The sequence below is a fragment of the Anomaloglossus baeobatrachus genome, chromosome 9 (genome assembly GCF_048569485.1).
Source record: "Anomaloglossus baeobatrachus isolate aAnoBae1 chromosome 9, aAnoBae1.hap1, whole genome shotgun sequence".
NCBI classification, from domain to species: Eukaryota; Metazoa; Chordata; class Amphibia; order Anura; family Aromobatidae; genus Anomaloglossus; species Anomaloglossus baeobatrachus.
Genome location: NC_134361.1, coordinates 155,070,822 through 155,086,708, shown reverse-complemented (window position 1 = coordinate 155,086,708; position 15,887 = coordinate 155,070,822). Strand labels below are relative to the sequence as shown.

The 15,887-nt window shown below is 45.6% G+C and overlaps 1 protein-coding gene across 1 annotated transcript in view; it reads right to left on the bottom strand.

The window, feature by feature from the left end:
• The window catches only part of LOC142251327 (protein Shroom4-like), a 1,515,126-nt gene that overhangs the window by 536,651 nt on the left and 962,588 nt on the right, over positions 1 to 15,887 (bottom strand). The gene's annotated exons all lie outside the window — the stretch shown is intronic.

Genomic DNA, 15,887 nt, shown 5'->3' with positions numbered 1-15,887 from the left:
AAAAAGAGACTTTGATGGTCAAAGTATGAAATGATTCTTTCTCTGCGAGTCCTGTAATTATCAATGGGAATAAAACCTTGCAGTAAATTAGTTTCTATATATTCTAGAGATTTGTTTGAGGTCAATTAAATTTGCCTTGTATTTTATAGAAAAAAAGGATTTTCCTGAATCCATTTTTTTAATGATTCGTTTTGTGCCAGTCACCATTTTGCTGACTCATATAAGATCAGGAAAGGGGTTAAAAATAATTGATACTCCACAGCTCACCTGTCCTGCTATCACCACAGCCCACCGTCCGGTCCTCATAAGCTCTGCCTCTTCTTTCCTCTGGCATATTACATCCTCTTCAGCAGTATCTTCATTCTGCCCTGGGGCCTCAGGGACCAAAAGGCTTCAAGAGTCATCACACATATCATGACCTTACAAAGTTAATTGCACATGCCCTAGTTAGCGCTTTGGTCACCACATGTCATTGTGATGTCGTGACATGTGTGGCAATATTAGAGGTCTTCTTGGTGTTGGAAGCGCTGATGGCAGAGTGATGATGCATAAAGAGGACATCACTAGCCAGAGGAAAAAAAGGTTTTATCGGTGCAGAGAACAGGATGATGGACTGTGAAGAAGGTGAGACATGTAAGAGATGAGGTGAGTGTCCATTTTTTTACACCTCATATTTACTGGGCTAGGTCTGGAGTGAACTTCAAACATAAAAATGTACATTCAATTAGCATTTAATAACATTAATAAAAATCATATTCCCTTGCCAACAGTCAGCAAACTTTCAAATAAATTCATGATTAGGGTCAATTGGTGTAAGTGTTAAACCATATATTTCTGAATATTACTGTGGATACTGGGTACCTACTACAGCCGGGATTGGCCTTAGGCTGAATTGTGCCTTGTGCAAAATTACCCTTGGTTACCCTCCCCTTTTTTTTATTCACAACACATGAATGTCAAACAGTGTGTTGTTTGCTGGGTGCTTGGGTTTAGCATATTGCGGATCAGATAGACAGATTGCTGGGTGGATCTTAACAGTCATAGTGCACATTGGTACCAATGACAAAGTCAGAGGGAGGTGGAAGGTCTTTAAAAATTATTATAGCTAACTAGCTGTAGCACCCGGCATTGACCGGGATAGTAACTATCTCTCTGTTTCTCTTACAGTCTCTGTCTGTCGCCCTCTCTCTGTCTCTGTCTGTTTCTTTCCCTGTCTATCTATTTCTCTGTCTGCCTGTCTCTTTCTCTGTCTGTCTCTCTATCTTTTTCCCTGCATGTCTCTGTCTGTGTCTGTCTCTTTGTCTGTCTTTTTGTCTGTGTCTATCTGTGTCTGTCTGTCTCTTTGTCTGTCTGTCTCTCTGCCTGTCTCTGTCTGTACCTTTCCCTGTCTGTCTCTTTCCCTGTCTCCTTCCTTGTCTCTGTCTGTCTCTTTCCCTTTCTCTGTCTGACTCTGTCTCTTTACCTGGCTGTATTGTGACATGCCAACGTTCCATTTAAGGGCATGGCGGTGCATTCTTCTAAAGTTCTGGCTGCACTGTCGCTCCCAGGTCCAATGACTTTAACGGAGGCAGGTTTTTTGGCGAATAACTGTAAAGCGCAGGGTTAAAATGTCCCCTCAAAATAATAGTCTATGATGTTCCCTGAGTCAAATGGAGTGTCTGTGCAAAATTTTGTGATTGTACATGCAACAGTGCGAATTCCGTTAGCGGACATACACACATACATACATACATACATACACTCAGGTTTACATATTAGACTAGCTGTCTCTCTCCCAGTCTCTGTCTGTCTGTCGGTCTCTATGTCTGTGTCTTTCCCTGTCTGTCTCTTGTGTGTCTGTCTGCATCTCTCTCTCTCTCTCTGTTGGTCTCTCTATCAGTCTCTCTGTCTCTATCTCTGTGTCTCTGTTTCTGTCTCTCTCTATGTCTGTCTGTCTCTCTCTTTCTGTGTTTGTTTCTCGCTCTCTCTGTGTCTGTCTCTTTCCCCTTCTGATTCTTTTCCCGTCTGACTCTTTCCAGGTCTGTCTCTTTCCCTGGTCTGTCTCTTTCCCTGGTCTGTCTCTTTCCCTGGTATGTCTCTTTCCCAGTCTTTCCCTGTCTGTGTTTGTCTGTTTCTCTGTTTGTCTTTTTTGCTGTCTGTCTTTTTCCCTGTCTGTCTCTTACCTTGTCTGTCTCTTTCCAGGTCTGTCTCTTTCCAGGTCTGTCTCTTTCCCGGTCTGTCTCTTTCCCCGTCTTTCCCTTTTCCCGTCTGTCTCTTTCCCAGGTCTGTCTCCTTCCCTGGTTTGTCTCTTTTTCAGGTCTGTCTTTGTTTCTTTGCCTGTGTCTTTTCCTATATGTTTCTTTCCCTGTTTGCCTGTCTCTGTCTGTCTCTTCCACAGTCTGTCTCTTTCCCAGTCTGTCTCTTTCCCCGTCTGTCTCTTTCCCCATTTATTTTTGTCTGTCTCTCTCCCCGCCTGTCTCTTTCCCCATCTGTCCCTTTCCCTATCTGTCCCTTTCCCTATCTGTCCCTTTCCCTATCTGTCTCTTTCCCTATCTGTCTCTTTCCCCGTCTATTTTTGTCTGTCTCTCTGTCTCTTTCCCCGTCTGTCTCTTTCCAGGTGTGTCTCTTTCCCCGTCTGTCTCTGTCTGTTTCTTCACCGTCTGCCTTTCTGTCTCTCTCCCAGTCTATTTTTCTCTGTCTCTTTCCCCATCTGTCTCTTTCCCCATCTGTCTCTTTCCCTATCTGTGTCTCTTTCCCTGTCTGTCTCTTTCCCAGTCTTTCTCTTTCCCCGTCTGCCTGTCTGTCTCTTTCCCCGTCTGTCTCCTTCTCCGTCTGTCTCTGTCTCTTTCACCGTCTGCCTGTCTGTCTCTTTCCCCGTCTATTTTTGTCTGTCTCTCTCCCCGTCTGTCTCTTTCCCCGTCTGTCTCTTTCCCTATCGTTCTCTTTTCCTTTATATTTTTGTCGGTCTCTCTGTCTGTTTCTTTCCCCGTCTGTCTCTTTCCATGTCTGTCTCTTTCCAGGTCTCAGAGTAAATACTGTGGAAAAAGAAGCGCAATAGGGTCTTACCCCAATATATACAGGGTGAGACAAGGAGCAATACTACTCACCAAAGGGGGTTGTGAAAGTCACAACTCCTATAACAGCATGTAACTCCAGTCACGGCAGCGGTCCCCATAAGGCAGATAACGGAGAGTAGTAGAGAAGGGTTTCACAGCCGCGCCAATGACCAACGGATCATGTAAGCTTAAGATTAATGTTGCTTTATTTCATGCATAGGTCAGGTCAACGCGTTTCAGGAGACACAGCTCCCTTCCTCAGGACAAACCAGTAAAGAACATCAAATCTGCTGTATAGAGGGCCTACACAGCATTATATACCTTGGAGATGACGTCAAGGCACACCCCCAGAGAAAAAAAAAAATCGGCGGGAATCTATACATTTCAAGTTCAAAAATGACGTAGTACATTGTAATAAAAACATAATACAGATTATCTTATCATGAGCTCTCTCTTTCATCATAAGCTATTGAAAAATAAAAAATTATATTGAAAACTTGTAAAAGAGTGGTTTATTCGTGTTCTAAAAAAATGTATATATATATATATATGTATATAAGTGTGAATATAACCATAAGTGTATACAAATAAATTCGTGTATAGCACATTGCCTAGAACACTATAGACAGCGTCAGGCATTCATGGACCCAGGGGCCAGGAACAGTGTGTGAAGGACGTGCAGAGGGTGAAGCCACTTCACTATATCGGATCAGTCTTCTGTCCGATCCCAATAAGGGAATCTATCCCTCTAAAGGCCCCGTCACACTAAGCAACATCGCTAGCAACATCGCTGCTAACGAACAACTTTTGTGACGTTGCTAGCGATGTCGCTGTGTGTGACATCCAGCAACAACCTGGCCCCTGCTGTGAGGTCGTTGGTTGTTGCTGAATGTCCTGGGCCATTTTTTAGTTGTTGCTCTCCCGCTGTGAAGCGCAGATCGCTGTGTGTGACAGCGACAGAGCAACAACTAAATGTGCAGGCAGCAGGAGCCGGCTTCTGCGGAGGCTGGTAACCACAGTAAACATCGGGTAACCAAAAAGCCCTGTCCTTGGTTACCCGATACTTACCTTTGTTACCAGCCTCCACCGCTCTCACTGTCAGTGCCGGCTCCTGCTCTGTGCACATGTAGCTGCAGGACACATCGGGTTAATTAACCCGATGTGTGCTGTAACTAGGAGAGCAGTGAGCCAGCGCTAAGCATTGTGCGCTGCTCCCTGCTCTGTGCACACGTAGCTGCAGGACACATCGGGTTAATTAACCCGATGTGTGCTGTAACTAGGAGAGCAGGGAGCCAGCGCTAAGCATTGTGCGCTGCTCCCTGCTCTGTGCACACGTAGCTGCAGGACACATCGGGTTAATTAACCCGATGTGTGCTGTAACTAGGAGAGCAAGGAGCCAGCGCTAAGCATTGTGCGCTGCTCCCTGCTCTGTGCACATTTAGCTGCAGTACACATCGGGTAATTAACCCGATGTGTGCTGTAACTAGGAGAGCAGGGAGCCAGCGCTAAGCGGTGTGCGCTGCTCCCTGCTCTCTGCACGTGTAGCTGCGTGCGCTGGTAACCAAGGTAAATATCGGGTTGGTTACCCGATATTTACCTTAGTTACCAAGCGCAGCATCTTCCACGCGGCGCTGGGGGCTGGTCACTGGTTGCTGGTGAGCTAACCAGCAACTCGTGTAGCGACGCTCCAGCGATCCCTGCCAGGTCAGGTTGCTGGTGGGATCGCTGGAGCGTCGCAGTGGGACATCTCACCAGCAACCTCCTAGCAACTTACCAGCGATCCCTATCGTTGTTGGGATCGCTGGTAAGTTGCTTATTGTGACTGGACCTTTAGGTGAAGAAAAAAAAGGGGGAGGGGGGGGAACCATGAAAAGGAGTTAGTGTAAAGATTAGCATGAGAAAGCACAAGTGCCGTTCACGGAGAAAAAATCCCCTGAGATATCAACATAAATTCACAAGTGTGTTACAGGAACAGTGATGGTGTTTTAGGGGTTAAAAAATTGCTATCATCAACACAGACATATGTGTACCTATATATGGATTAAGGTCACAACCAATAGCATATGGATAGAAAGGCTCATATAAGGGGGTCCGGCAATTGTAAGCGTGATCTATTTATAGTAGATGTGAGTGTAGTTTTTATTAAAAGTGGGACAGCAAGGACAGGAAGCATAGTGAATGGATTTTACTTAAAACGTGCATAAAATCAATTACAGCTCACAGGCCGTACGAATTGCAGGTTCACTGAAGTTACAGCGGATCAGACAAGTGAGCGGGGTGAAAAGAGTTCAAGACCGTGGGAAACTACTAAGTGCGCATGCTCGATAGACGGATCTGAAGCTAGTGCTTCATTGAAGACTTTGAGAGAACGACTAGGTCATATAAGTTCAGAGCGTGGGAAAACTACCAGTGCGCATGCTCTAGTGGACCAAATGCTCCATATTATGTGAAAGCAAGGGAATCACAATGTAAACTAAAGGAAGGAAAGAGGTCTCCCACAGAGGGCCAAGTTAGGGAGCCTCTCAGTCAGGGTTCATGTCTCCATGTGGTACTAAGACCAGTATGAACATAATAAAAACATAAATAAATATTTTTGAATCATAATGAAAACATGTGTGTATAAAATTAAGTAGTAAAAATTAGCATTATTCAAGACCTAGCATGCAGATTATTAAACAAGATAAAAACGGAAAGACACACATAAATAGCATATAAAACATGAATATAATATGTAAAAATATATATAATAATAACATAATAAAATAAAAACTGCCGGAGATAAAACCAATATAAAATGAAATAAAATAAAGTAATAAAATTCGTATCTTCAGTAAAATAGATCTGTAACCTCATTAAGCCCAAAGGGTTTAAGAGTGTTTAATTTGTATATCCAATATGTTTCTTTTCTCCTCAATAATTCAGGTTGTGAGCAAAAAGGGGTATCTGCTCAATGGGAGTAATCCTAAGTTTTGATTTCCCATCGAGGCATAAAGTAACATGTCTAGATAGACCATGTAGCATGAACCCAATTTTTATATTGTGTCTATGGGAGTTCAATCTGTTGTGTAGTGCCTGAATCGTTCTGCCTATGTACTGTTTGTTGCATTCACATTCGATCAGATATATAACAAAATCTGACTGACAAGTAAGACGGGTTTTGATAGAAAAAACATCTCCTCCTGCTGAGGAATTGAAATTAACCCTTTTGTGTTGTATAGACTTGCAGCATAAACAGTTCTTTGCTAGACATTTGAAAGCCCCCCCCCCGTATTGTTAGTGGTTTCTATGACAGTATTGTTTCTTAATCTACTTGGGGCCAATTGATTTTTCAGACTTGGGGCCCTATGGTAAGTGATCCCTGGTATCTCTGGTATGACATCCTTCAAGAAGGGATCATTCTGAAGGATTTTCCAATGTTTGCGAATGATGTTCTTAATCAGGTTCCCATTATTGCTATATGTAATCAAAAGATTAGAGGAAAAAGCATGATCAGATTTCTTATCTGAGATTTTATCTTGTGCAATGAGATCCATTTGTGTAAGAGTTTTACTATCGTTGTATGCTTTTTTTTTTATCAATGCGGGGGTGTAGTGTTTATCCAGGAATCTTTCCTTCAGGATATTTGCCTGTGTAAGAAAATCTCCATCTGATGTACAGTTTCTACGGATTCTTTGGAATTGATTTTTCGGGACAATCCTGAGCCATTTGTTATAATGGCTACTGGAGAAATGGATATAACCATTACTATCCACCTTTTTAAAAAAGTTTTTTTGTGCAAATTGCTCCCTTTATGTGCATGATAGTTAAATCCAAAAAAACAATTGCATCCTCTTTGACATTAGGGGAGAAAGTGAGACCCCAATTGTTGTTACCTATGTGACCCAAGAAAGTATCTATATTCTCACCAGAATTGTCCCAGATAAAGAACAGATCATCAATATATCTTTTGTATACAATTACATTTTTGAAGCATTCAGAATTATATATAAATAATAATTCGAACATGCCCATAAAAAGGTTAGCGAAGGTAGGTGCGACCTTTGACCCCATCGCAGTCCCGCAGCACTGATGGTATAATCTATCTTGAAAAGTAAAATAATTGTCAGTCAATATGAATTTCATCCCTTCCAGGAGAAATTCTTTTTGAGCCTCAGGCAGCCTGTCATCTGCCAAAAGGAACTGTTTAAAACACTCCAGACCTAAATCATGGGAGATATTAGTATATAAAGCTGATATATCTAAAGATACAAATAAAAAGGAGTTTTTCCACTCCACATCCTTAATAATATTAATGAGGTGTGTAGAATCACGTAAATAGCTTCTCAGGTTCGTAACATGGACCCTCATAACCCGGTCTATGTAGGCAGCCAGATTTATTGTTAAGGAGTCTATCCCCGAGATAATTGGCCTTCCAGGGGGATTTTGAAGGCTCTTATGTATTTTGGGCAAGTGGTAGTAAAATGCCATTTTAGGGTTCTTAATTTCAAGAAATTTTCTCTCATCTTTATTCAATATACCTGCTGTTACCGCTTTTTGTATCAAGGAATGATAGTCCACAATGGACTGATCATTGTGGACCATGTCAACCACCTCATAATGTGAGGGGTTCGATAGATTTCTTAAAGCTTCTTGGATATAAGTCTCTTTATCCTGTAACACTATACTACCACCTTTATCAGCGCTCCTGATGACAAGGTCAGGATTGTTTTTGAGTGAGAGAAGGGCTTTTCTTTCCTCTATAGTAAAGGTCCCGTCACACTAAGCAACATCGCTAGCAACATCGCTGCTGATGCACAACTTGCTAGCGATGTTGCTTAGTGTGACATCCAGCAACAACCTGGCCCAAGCTGTGAGTAGAGATTAGCGAACCGGTCCCGGTTTAGCTTGAATTCGGTTCGCCGAACGGAGGTCTCGTTCGAGTTCGGTTCGTCGAATGTTCGACGAACCGAACTCGAACCGCATAGGAAACAATGGCAGGCAATCACAAACACATAAAAACACCTAGAAAACACCCTCAAAGGTGTCCAAAAGGTGACAAAAAACTCACAACAAAACACAAACACATGGGAAAGTGACAAGGACATATACTCATGCGAAAACAAAAGAGCTGGACAAGGAAAAAGAGGAGGAGACACAGATATAGGCATGGCACGCCCTTCTAAAATCATGTAAAACACCACAAGATGACTCCAAGCGGAGTTCTCCCTTTTTTCCAAAAATTGGGCCACACACACACACACACACACACACACACTCACCCCTTCAGTGGCAGCACTTGTGCCCCAGTTGTACACTTCACAGCTAGATTTGCATCAAGCACATTCAAAAACACGCCATCCTTTTCCGTCCTCAGGATTGCACCGGGGAAGGTAGCAAAGTCTTTCCTGATCCCAGCTCTGTTCATCTTGGATCATTTTTAAAAAACACAGCAAGCAAGGGTTACTCCAAGCGGAGTCTCCCTTTTTTTCCAAAAATTGTGCCCCACACACACCCACCCATTCAGTGGCAGCACTTGTGCCCTAGTTGTACACTTCACAGCTAGATTTGCATCAAGCACATTGAAAAATACGCCATACTTAACCATCCCCAGGATGACTCCGGGGTAGGTAGCAAAGTCTTTCCTGATCCCAGCTCTGTTCATCTTGGATCATTTTTAAAAAACACAGCAAGCAAGGGTTACTCCAAGCGGAGTCTCCCTTTTTTTCCAAAAATTGTGCCCCACACACACCCACCCATTCAGTGGCAGCACTTGTGCCCTAGTTGTACACTTCACAGCTAGATTTGCATCAAGCACATTAAAAAATACGCCATACTTAACCGTCCCCAGGATGACTCCGGGGTAGGTAGCAAAGTCTTTCCTGATCCCAGCTCTGTTCATCTTGGATCATTTTTAAAAAACACAGCAAGCAAGGGATACTCCAAGCGGAGTCTCCCTTTTTTTCTAAAAATTGTGCCCCACACACACCCACCCATTCAGTGGCAGCACTTGTGCCCTAGTTGTACACTTCACAGCTAGATTTGCATCAAGCACATTCAAAAATACGGCATACTTAACCGTCCCCAGGATGACTCCGGGGTAGGTAGCAAAGTCTTTCCTGATCCCAGCTCTGTTCATCTTGGATCATTTTTAAAAAACACAGCAAGCAAGGGTTACTCCAAGCGGAGTCTCCCTTTTTTTCCAAAAATTGTGCCCCACACACACCCACCCATTCAGTGGCAGCACTTGTGCCCTAGCTGTACACTTCACAGCTAGATTTGCATCAAGCACATTCAAAAATACGCCATACTTAACCGTCCCCAGGATGACTCCGGGGTAGGTAGCAAAGTCTTTCCTGATCCCAGCTCTGTTCATCTTGGATCATTTTTAAAAAACACAGCAAGCAAGGGTTACTCCAATCGGAGTCTCCCTTTTTTTCCAAAAATTGTGCCCCACACACACCCACCCATTCAATGGCAGCACTTGTGCCCTAGTTGTACACTTCACAGCTAGATTTGCATCAAGCACATTGAAAAATATGCCATACTTAACTGTCCCCAGGATGACTCCGGGGTAGGTAGCAAAGTCTTTCCTGATCCCAGCTCTGTTCATCTTGGATCATTTTTAAAAAACACAGCAAGCAAGGGTTACTCCAAGCGGAGTCTCCCTTTTTTTCCAAAAATTGTGCCCCACACACACCCACCCATTCAGTGGCAGCACTTGTGCCCCAGTTGTACACTTCACAGCTAGATTTGCATCAAGCCCATTCAAAAATACGCCATCCTTTTCCGTCCTCAGGATTGCAGCGGGGTAGGTAGCAAAGTCTTTGCTGAACCATGACTTGTTTATCTTGGCTCCTTTTAAAAAACACAGCAAGCAAGGGTTAGTCCAAGCGGAGTCTCCCTTTTTTTCCAAAAATTGTGCCCCACACACACCCACCCATTCAGTGGCAGCACTTGTGCCCTAGTTGTACACTTCACAGCTAGATTTGCATCAAGCACATTCAAAAATACGCCATACTTAACCGTCCCCAGGATGACTCCGGGGTAGGTAGCAAAGTCTTTACTGATCCCAGCTCTGTTCATCTTGGATCATTTTTAAAAAACACAGCAAGCAAGGGTTACTCCAAGCGGAGTCTCCTTTTTTTTCCAAAAATTGTGCCCCACACACACCCACCCATTCAGTGGCAGCACTTGTGCCCTAGTTGTACACTTCACAGCTAGATTTGCATCAAGCACATTGAAAAATATGCCATGCTTAACCGTCCCCAGGATGACTCCGGGGTAGGTAGCAAAGTCTTTGCTGAACCATGACTTGTTCATCTTGGCTCCTTTTAAAAAACACAGCAAGCAAGGGTTAGTCCAAGCGGAGTCTCCCTTTTTTTCCAAAAATTGTGCCCCACACACACCCACCCATTCAGTGGCAGCACTTGTGCCCTAGTTGTACACTTCACAGCTAGATTTGCATCAAGCACATTCAAAAATACGCCATACTTAACCGTCCCCAGGATGACTCCGGGGTAGGTAGCAAAGTCTTTCCTGATCCCAGCTCTGTTCATCTTGGATCATTTTTAAAAAACACAGCAAGCAAGGGTTACTCCAAGCGGAGTCTCCCTTTTTTTCCAAAAATTGTGCCCCACACACACCCTCCCATTCAGTGGCAGCACTTGTGCCCTAGTTGTACACTTCACAGCTAGATTTGCATCAAGCACATTAAAAAATACGCCATATTTAACCATCCCCAGGATGACTCCGGGGTAGGTAGCAAAGTCTTTCCTGATCCCAGCTCTGTTCATCTTGGATCATTTTTAAAAAACACAGTAAGCAAGGGATACTCCAAGCGGAGTCTCCCTTTTTTTTCCAAAAATTGTGCCCCACACACACCCACCCATTCAGTGGCAGCACTTGTGCCCTAGTTGTACACTTCACAGCTAGATTTGCATCAAGCACATTCAAAAATACGCCATACTTAACCGTCCCCAGGATGACTCCGGGGTAGGTAGCAAAGTCTTTCCTGATCCCAGCTCTGTTCATCTTGGATCATTTTTAAAAAACACAGCAAGCAAGTGGGGCGTGGCTGACTATGGAGGTGTAGGGACGCACTTTCTGGAGCTCCTGCAGCACATATCAAAATCCATCGGCATCCACTGAAAATATGGGCAAATCCACCAGAAAAACAAAAGGTCGAGCATCCTCACAGCCCCCAGCTACAAAAGGGGATATCGCCCAGCTCCTAACCCGCCAGATTCCCCCCCGACGGGAGTCCCAAGATTTCCCGCCGGCAGCACCAGGAGATCAGCCACGAGGCATCCACACAGAGAAGCCCGCATCCCCTGGTACCGATCACCGAGCCCCCAGGCAGCACCCAGCATCCCAGACACCGCTGACCTCTGTTGCTGCAGAATTCCCCAGACGTCCGGCCATGCGGCAGGAAGGGGAGGAGGACCCAGTGGAGCAGGATGGTGGCTCCCCTTGTGGAGGCACACGTGGAAGAGTGCCCGCGCTCCTGCGGAGTGAAGCAGCCGGCGATGAGAGAGAGGGAACCTGCCGGCCGGATCGCACGCGTGATAAGGAGGTGGAGGAGGGCAGTAGAGATGCGGCTCAGGAGGAGGTGAGGTGCAGGGGGAAAGGAAATGGCGGCGCTTCCATCATCCGCGCTGAGGGAGACAGCGGCGCTTCCCCCATCCACGCTGAGGGAGACAGCGGCGCTGCATGTGCCTCCCCAGCGTGCTTGCCGGGGGGGTCACAGACACCAACGATGTCGCGGGGGCATGGAGGCGCTCACGTGGATGTGGGAGCCCCCCCTTCACCCTGCTTCCATGAGAGGGAGCTGCAGAGGGGAGGGGGAGCAGGAGAGGGATCGCAGTCCCCCTGTGCCCTGCGCCCATCTGCAGGGGCATCCACCCGTGACCCACAACTGGCCAACTCAGCAGCCGGAGCCCCTCTGAGGCTCACTCTGAAGCCCTTGACACAGGGGCTATGGAGCGACCCCCCCGCCCTGCACTCCACTGAATCCTCTGATGGATGGTCCACAGGATCTTCCTGGCTCTCAGCCTCCCCCAAAGGTGGAGAGATGATAGAGGCCGAGTCGAACGTTCCACCGCCCCGTAAAGGAGCGCAAAGAGATAGCAAGGCCCCAGACCGCAGGGTCGCCCCTGTTGAACTGACAGGCGAACCCACCCCTCCCACCAGATGTGGCCAACAATCCTCTGAAAAGAAGCAGCTGTATAATCAGACACCTCCAGAGGCTGACAGGCCGATTACCCTGGCAGATCTACGCACACTACTTGAATCAATCCCCACCAAACAGGACATTACTAACCTAACATCACAGATTGTCTCCGAATGCAAACAAGAATTTGCCCGGTTTCGCTCGGAGTTAACGGATCTCTCATCAAAGGTGGACTCTATATCTCAGTCCCGTGACTCCACGACAAAAATTATAAAAACACTGACAGACACTGTTAAACGCCACTCCTCCCAATTACAAAGCCTTCAAGCCTCATTAGATGATCTCGAAAATAGAAATCGGAGGAACAATTTACGGATTAGAGGCCTTCCAGAATCCATCACTGCTGCAGATCTCTCATCTACACTGACTTCCATCTTTAATGACCTGCTTCGGCGCCCGCCTGGCACTTTTATCGAAATTGACAGGGCCCATAGAGCATTACGGCCCCCTGACCCGAACAACCCCCAGCCAAGGGACGTAATTTGCCGGATTCACTTTTTCCAACTTAAAGAATTGATTCTACAGGCAGCACGTCAGAAGCGATCAATATCCCACCTAGGCCAGCCTATCCGAATCATGCCAGATCTATCGCGATTCACACTGGCTCAAAGAGCGGCCCTCAAACCGCTACTTAATCTCCTACAAGAGAAGGAAATCCCTTTTAGATGGGGGTTCCCCTTCTCTTTATCAGTGCGGAAAGCGCACCACACCTTCACAATCAGAGCCCCGGGAGACCTACGAGGTTTCCTGTCCGGCTTGGACTTACCAAACATCACTTTGCCTGATTGGGAGGCACTTAATGAGCATGGTCTGGCCTTAATGGGGAGACCCACAAGACCACAAGAGCGTCCCCCGGCTGGACCCTCCCCCAGAGATAAACCGAAAGGGGGAGATAAAAGAGGACCGCTCATGGGACGCCGCATTACAGCCTAAGGACTAAGACTTCCGACGGGACGTCAGCATTGAATTGGAATTGCACGTTAACCGAGTCCACCCATTTGTTCCCAGAAAAGGAAAAAAGGAAAAAAAAAAAAAAGAAAAAGATAGAGGAGATGCGAGTGGGAGGAGACACTGGGATGGACGGCGGGAACTTGTGCTTAAAACAGTGAATGCGGGGGGGGGGGGAGGGATGTTTCTTCTCCGGGAACCCCTGCACCCTAACAAGACACCATTAGCAAAGAGGATGTGACTTTCTGCAGAGGGTCTCCCCCCTTTTTTTTTTTTTTTTTTTGTTGCATGCCCAGAGACCATTATCTTTATGCAATAGCCGATGGATAATCAGTTAGACCACGTTATAATGTTAAACCAAATAGAGTGTTACGCAGGCTCCTGTGCTACCTTACCACTCACTAGACTAGACTTCGCCCCACATAGGGTGTGAGCCTCTGTACCACCGGACAAGGTTGCACAAGCTCCTGTTTTACGTTAGTACCTTTTTAGGTTGTTTACTGCACAAAGGCTATACCTCTGAGCCTTTACGTTCCTTTTTTCTTGCAGCTCTGTTCTTTATCTCTCTTCTACTCTCTAATCTTTTTTTGTTTTGTCTACTTCTCTTACGGCATTGCACAAAGCACTTCACTCACCGATATCGCGCTACGACTCTATCACAATGACGGAATTGAGAATCGCCTCCTTCAACGCCAAAGGTCTGAACGCGCCAGAAAAACGGGCACAAATCCTGCAACATTTTCATCGACAAAAGGTACAGATAGTGTGTCTCCAAGAGACACACTTTAAGGAAAATCATGCACCCACCATCAGACACAAACACTACACCAGTTGGCACTTTGCCAACAACCCTAGTAACAAGTCCAAGGGAGTTGCCATAGCCATCCACAAATCCCTCCCTCACCAAATTCTTAGTTGTACGATAGATAAAGAGGCGAGGTATATCATTCTGTCCCTAAATATCGAGGGCCAAATATTAACTCTCCTAAACGTGTACACCCCTAACCAAGATCAAGCCAATTTTATCTCACAACTGATGGACGTGTCGTCCCCCTTGATGCAGGGGTCGGTAATCTTATGCGCTGACCTCAACCTCACTCTGAACCCGACTTTAGACAACTCTAAGAAAAAATCACACTTATCATACAAAGCCATTAAATATATCAAAAAAGCCCTCTTAAGTGTACAGCTATGCGACGTTTGGAGACTACAACACCCTGAGGTCAGAGATTACACCTTTTACTCCACTCCGCACGATTCCTATAGTAGGATTGATTACATCATGGTCCAACACTCGGCTCTCCCTTGGATTTCCTCCACAGCAATTGGTAATATATTATGGTCCGATCACGCTCCAGTTTACTGCTCTCTCACAATCCCTTCCTTTTCTAAAACGGTACGCCCATGGCGTCTGAATGAGAGCCTGCTGACAGACACAGAGTGTCTGGCGGACATACGAGAATCTATTGGACACTTTATCGCTGACCATGTTGCCGACACGACCACCCCAATCCTCAAATGGGAAGCACTGAAATGTGTGTTGAGAGGGGTTCTCATTAAACACGGATCTAGGCTGAAAAAAGCTAAAGCCCAAGCCCTGAACTCCGCCTTGCAAGCGGTCACTAAACTAGAACTATCCCACAAAAATGCGCTCTCGACAGAAACGCTAAGAAATCTCCTCAAAGCAAGACAAGAAGTGAAACATCTGTTAGACGAATCGTATAAGCGGTACCTCCAAATTGGGCGCAGCCGATTTTATGAATATGGCAACAAACCTGGAAGGATGCTTGCCAGAGCCCTCCGCTCTCAATGTACTCAGAATTTTATCCCATGCATCAAGGGACTTAATGACTCCATGGTACACACAACGGCGGAAATCTCTGACACGTTCCGTACATACTATGCAAATTTATACAATCTCCCCAAACCGACAAACCCTCCACTTCCCATCAGGTCACCTTTCGAGACCCCTAAACCAGAACTTATAGCTGAACTGGATACCCCTTTCGATCACTCGGAGCTGTCAGAAGTAATAAAAAACTTACCAAATAACAAAAGCCCTGGACCAGATGGATTCACAGGAAAATTTTATAAAGCATTGGTAGATCTCTTGTCCCCTTTGATGTTGGTCGCATTTTATTCCATCTCTGAGTCCTGCCCGTTCCCTGCCCAATCCACGACCGCATTTGTCACCGTAATCCCTAAGCCAGGAAAAGACCCACATGTCTGCAAGAGCTATCGCCCAATTTCCCTCTTGAACACGGACCTAAAAATTTTTGCAAAATTAATAGCGAATAGACTGAATCCTCTGCTTCCCTCGCTGGTTCATCCCGACCAGGTGGGCTTTGTTCCAGGGAGGGAGGCACGGGACAACACACTAAAAACTATAGATATTATACATCATGCAAAAACACACAAAATACCGATGATGGTCCTATCCCTTGACGCCGAGAAGGCTTTCGATAGAATCTCATGGCCCTCCCTCGCAGACACCCTTACACATATTGGCTTAGGTCCCTCCCTCCTTACTAAAATTCTTTCACTATACCAATACCCAGTCGCTAACCTAAAAATTAATGGCTCATTATCAAACCCCTTTACCATCCATAATGGCACCCGGCAGGGCTGCCCACTATCTCCACTTCTTTATATATTAATCATGGAACATCTCCTGGCTGCCATTCGTAATAACCCTG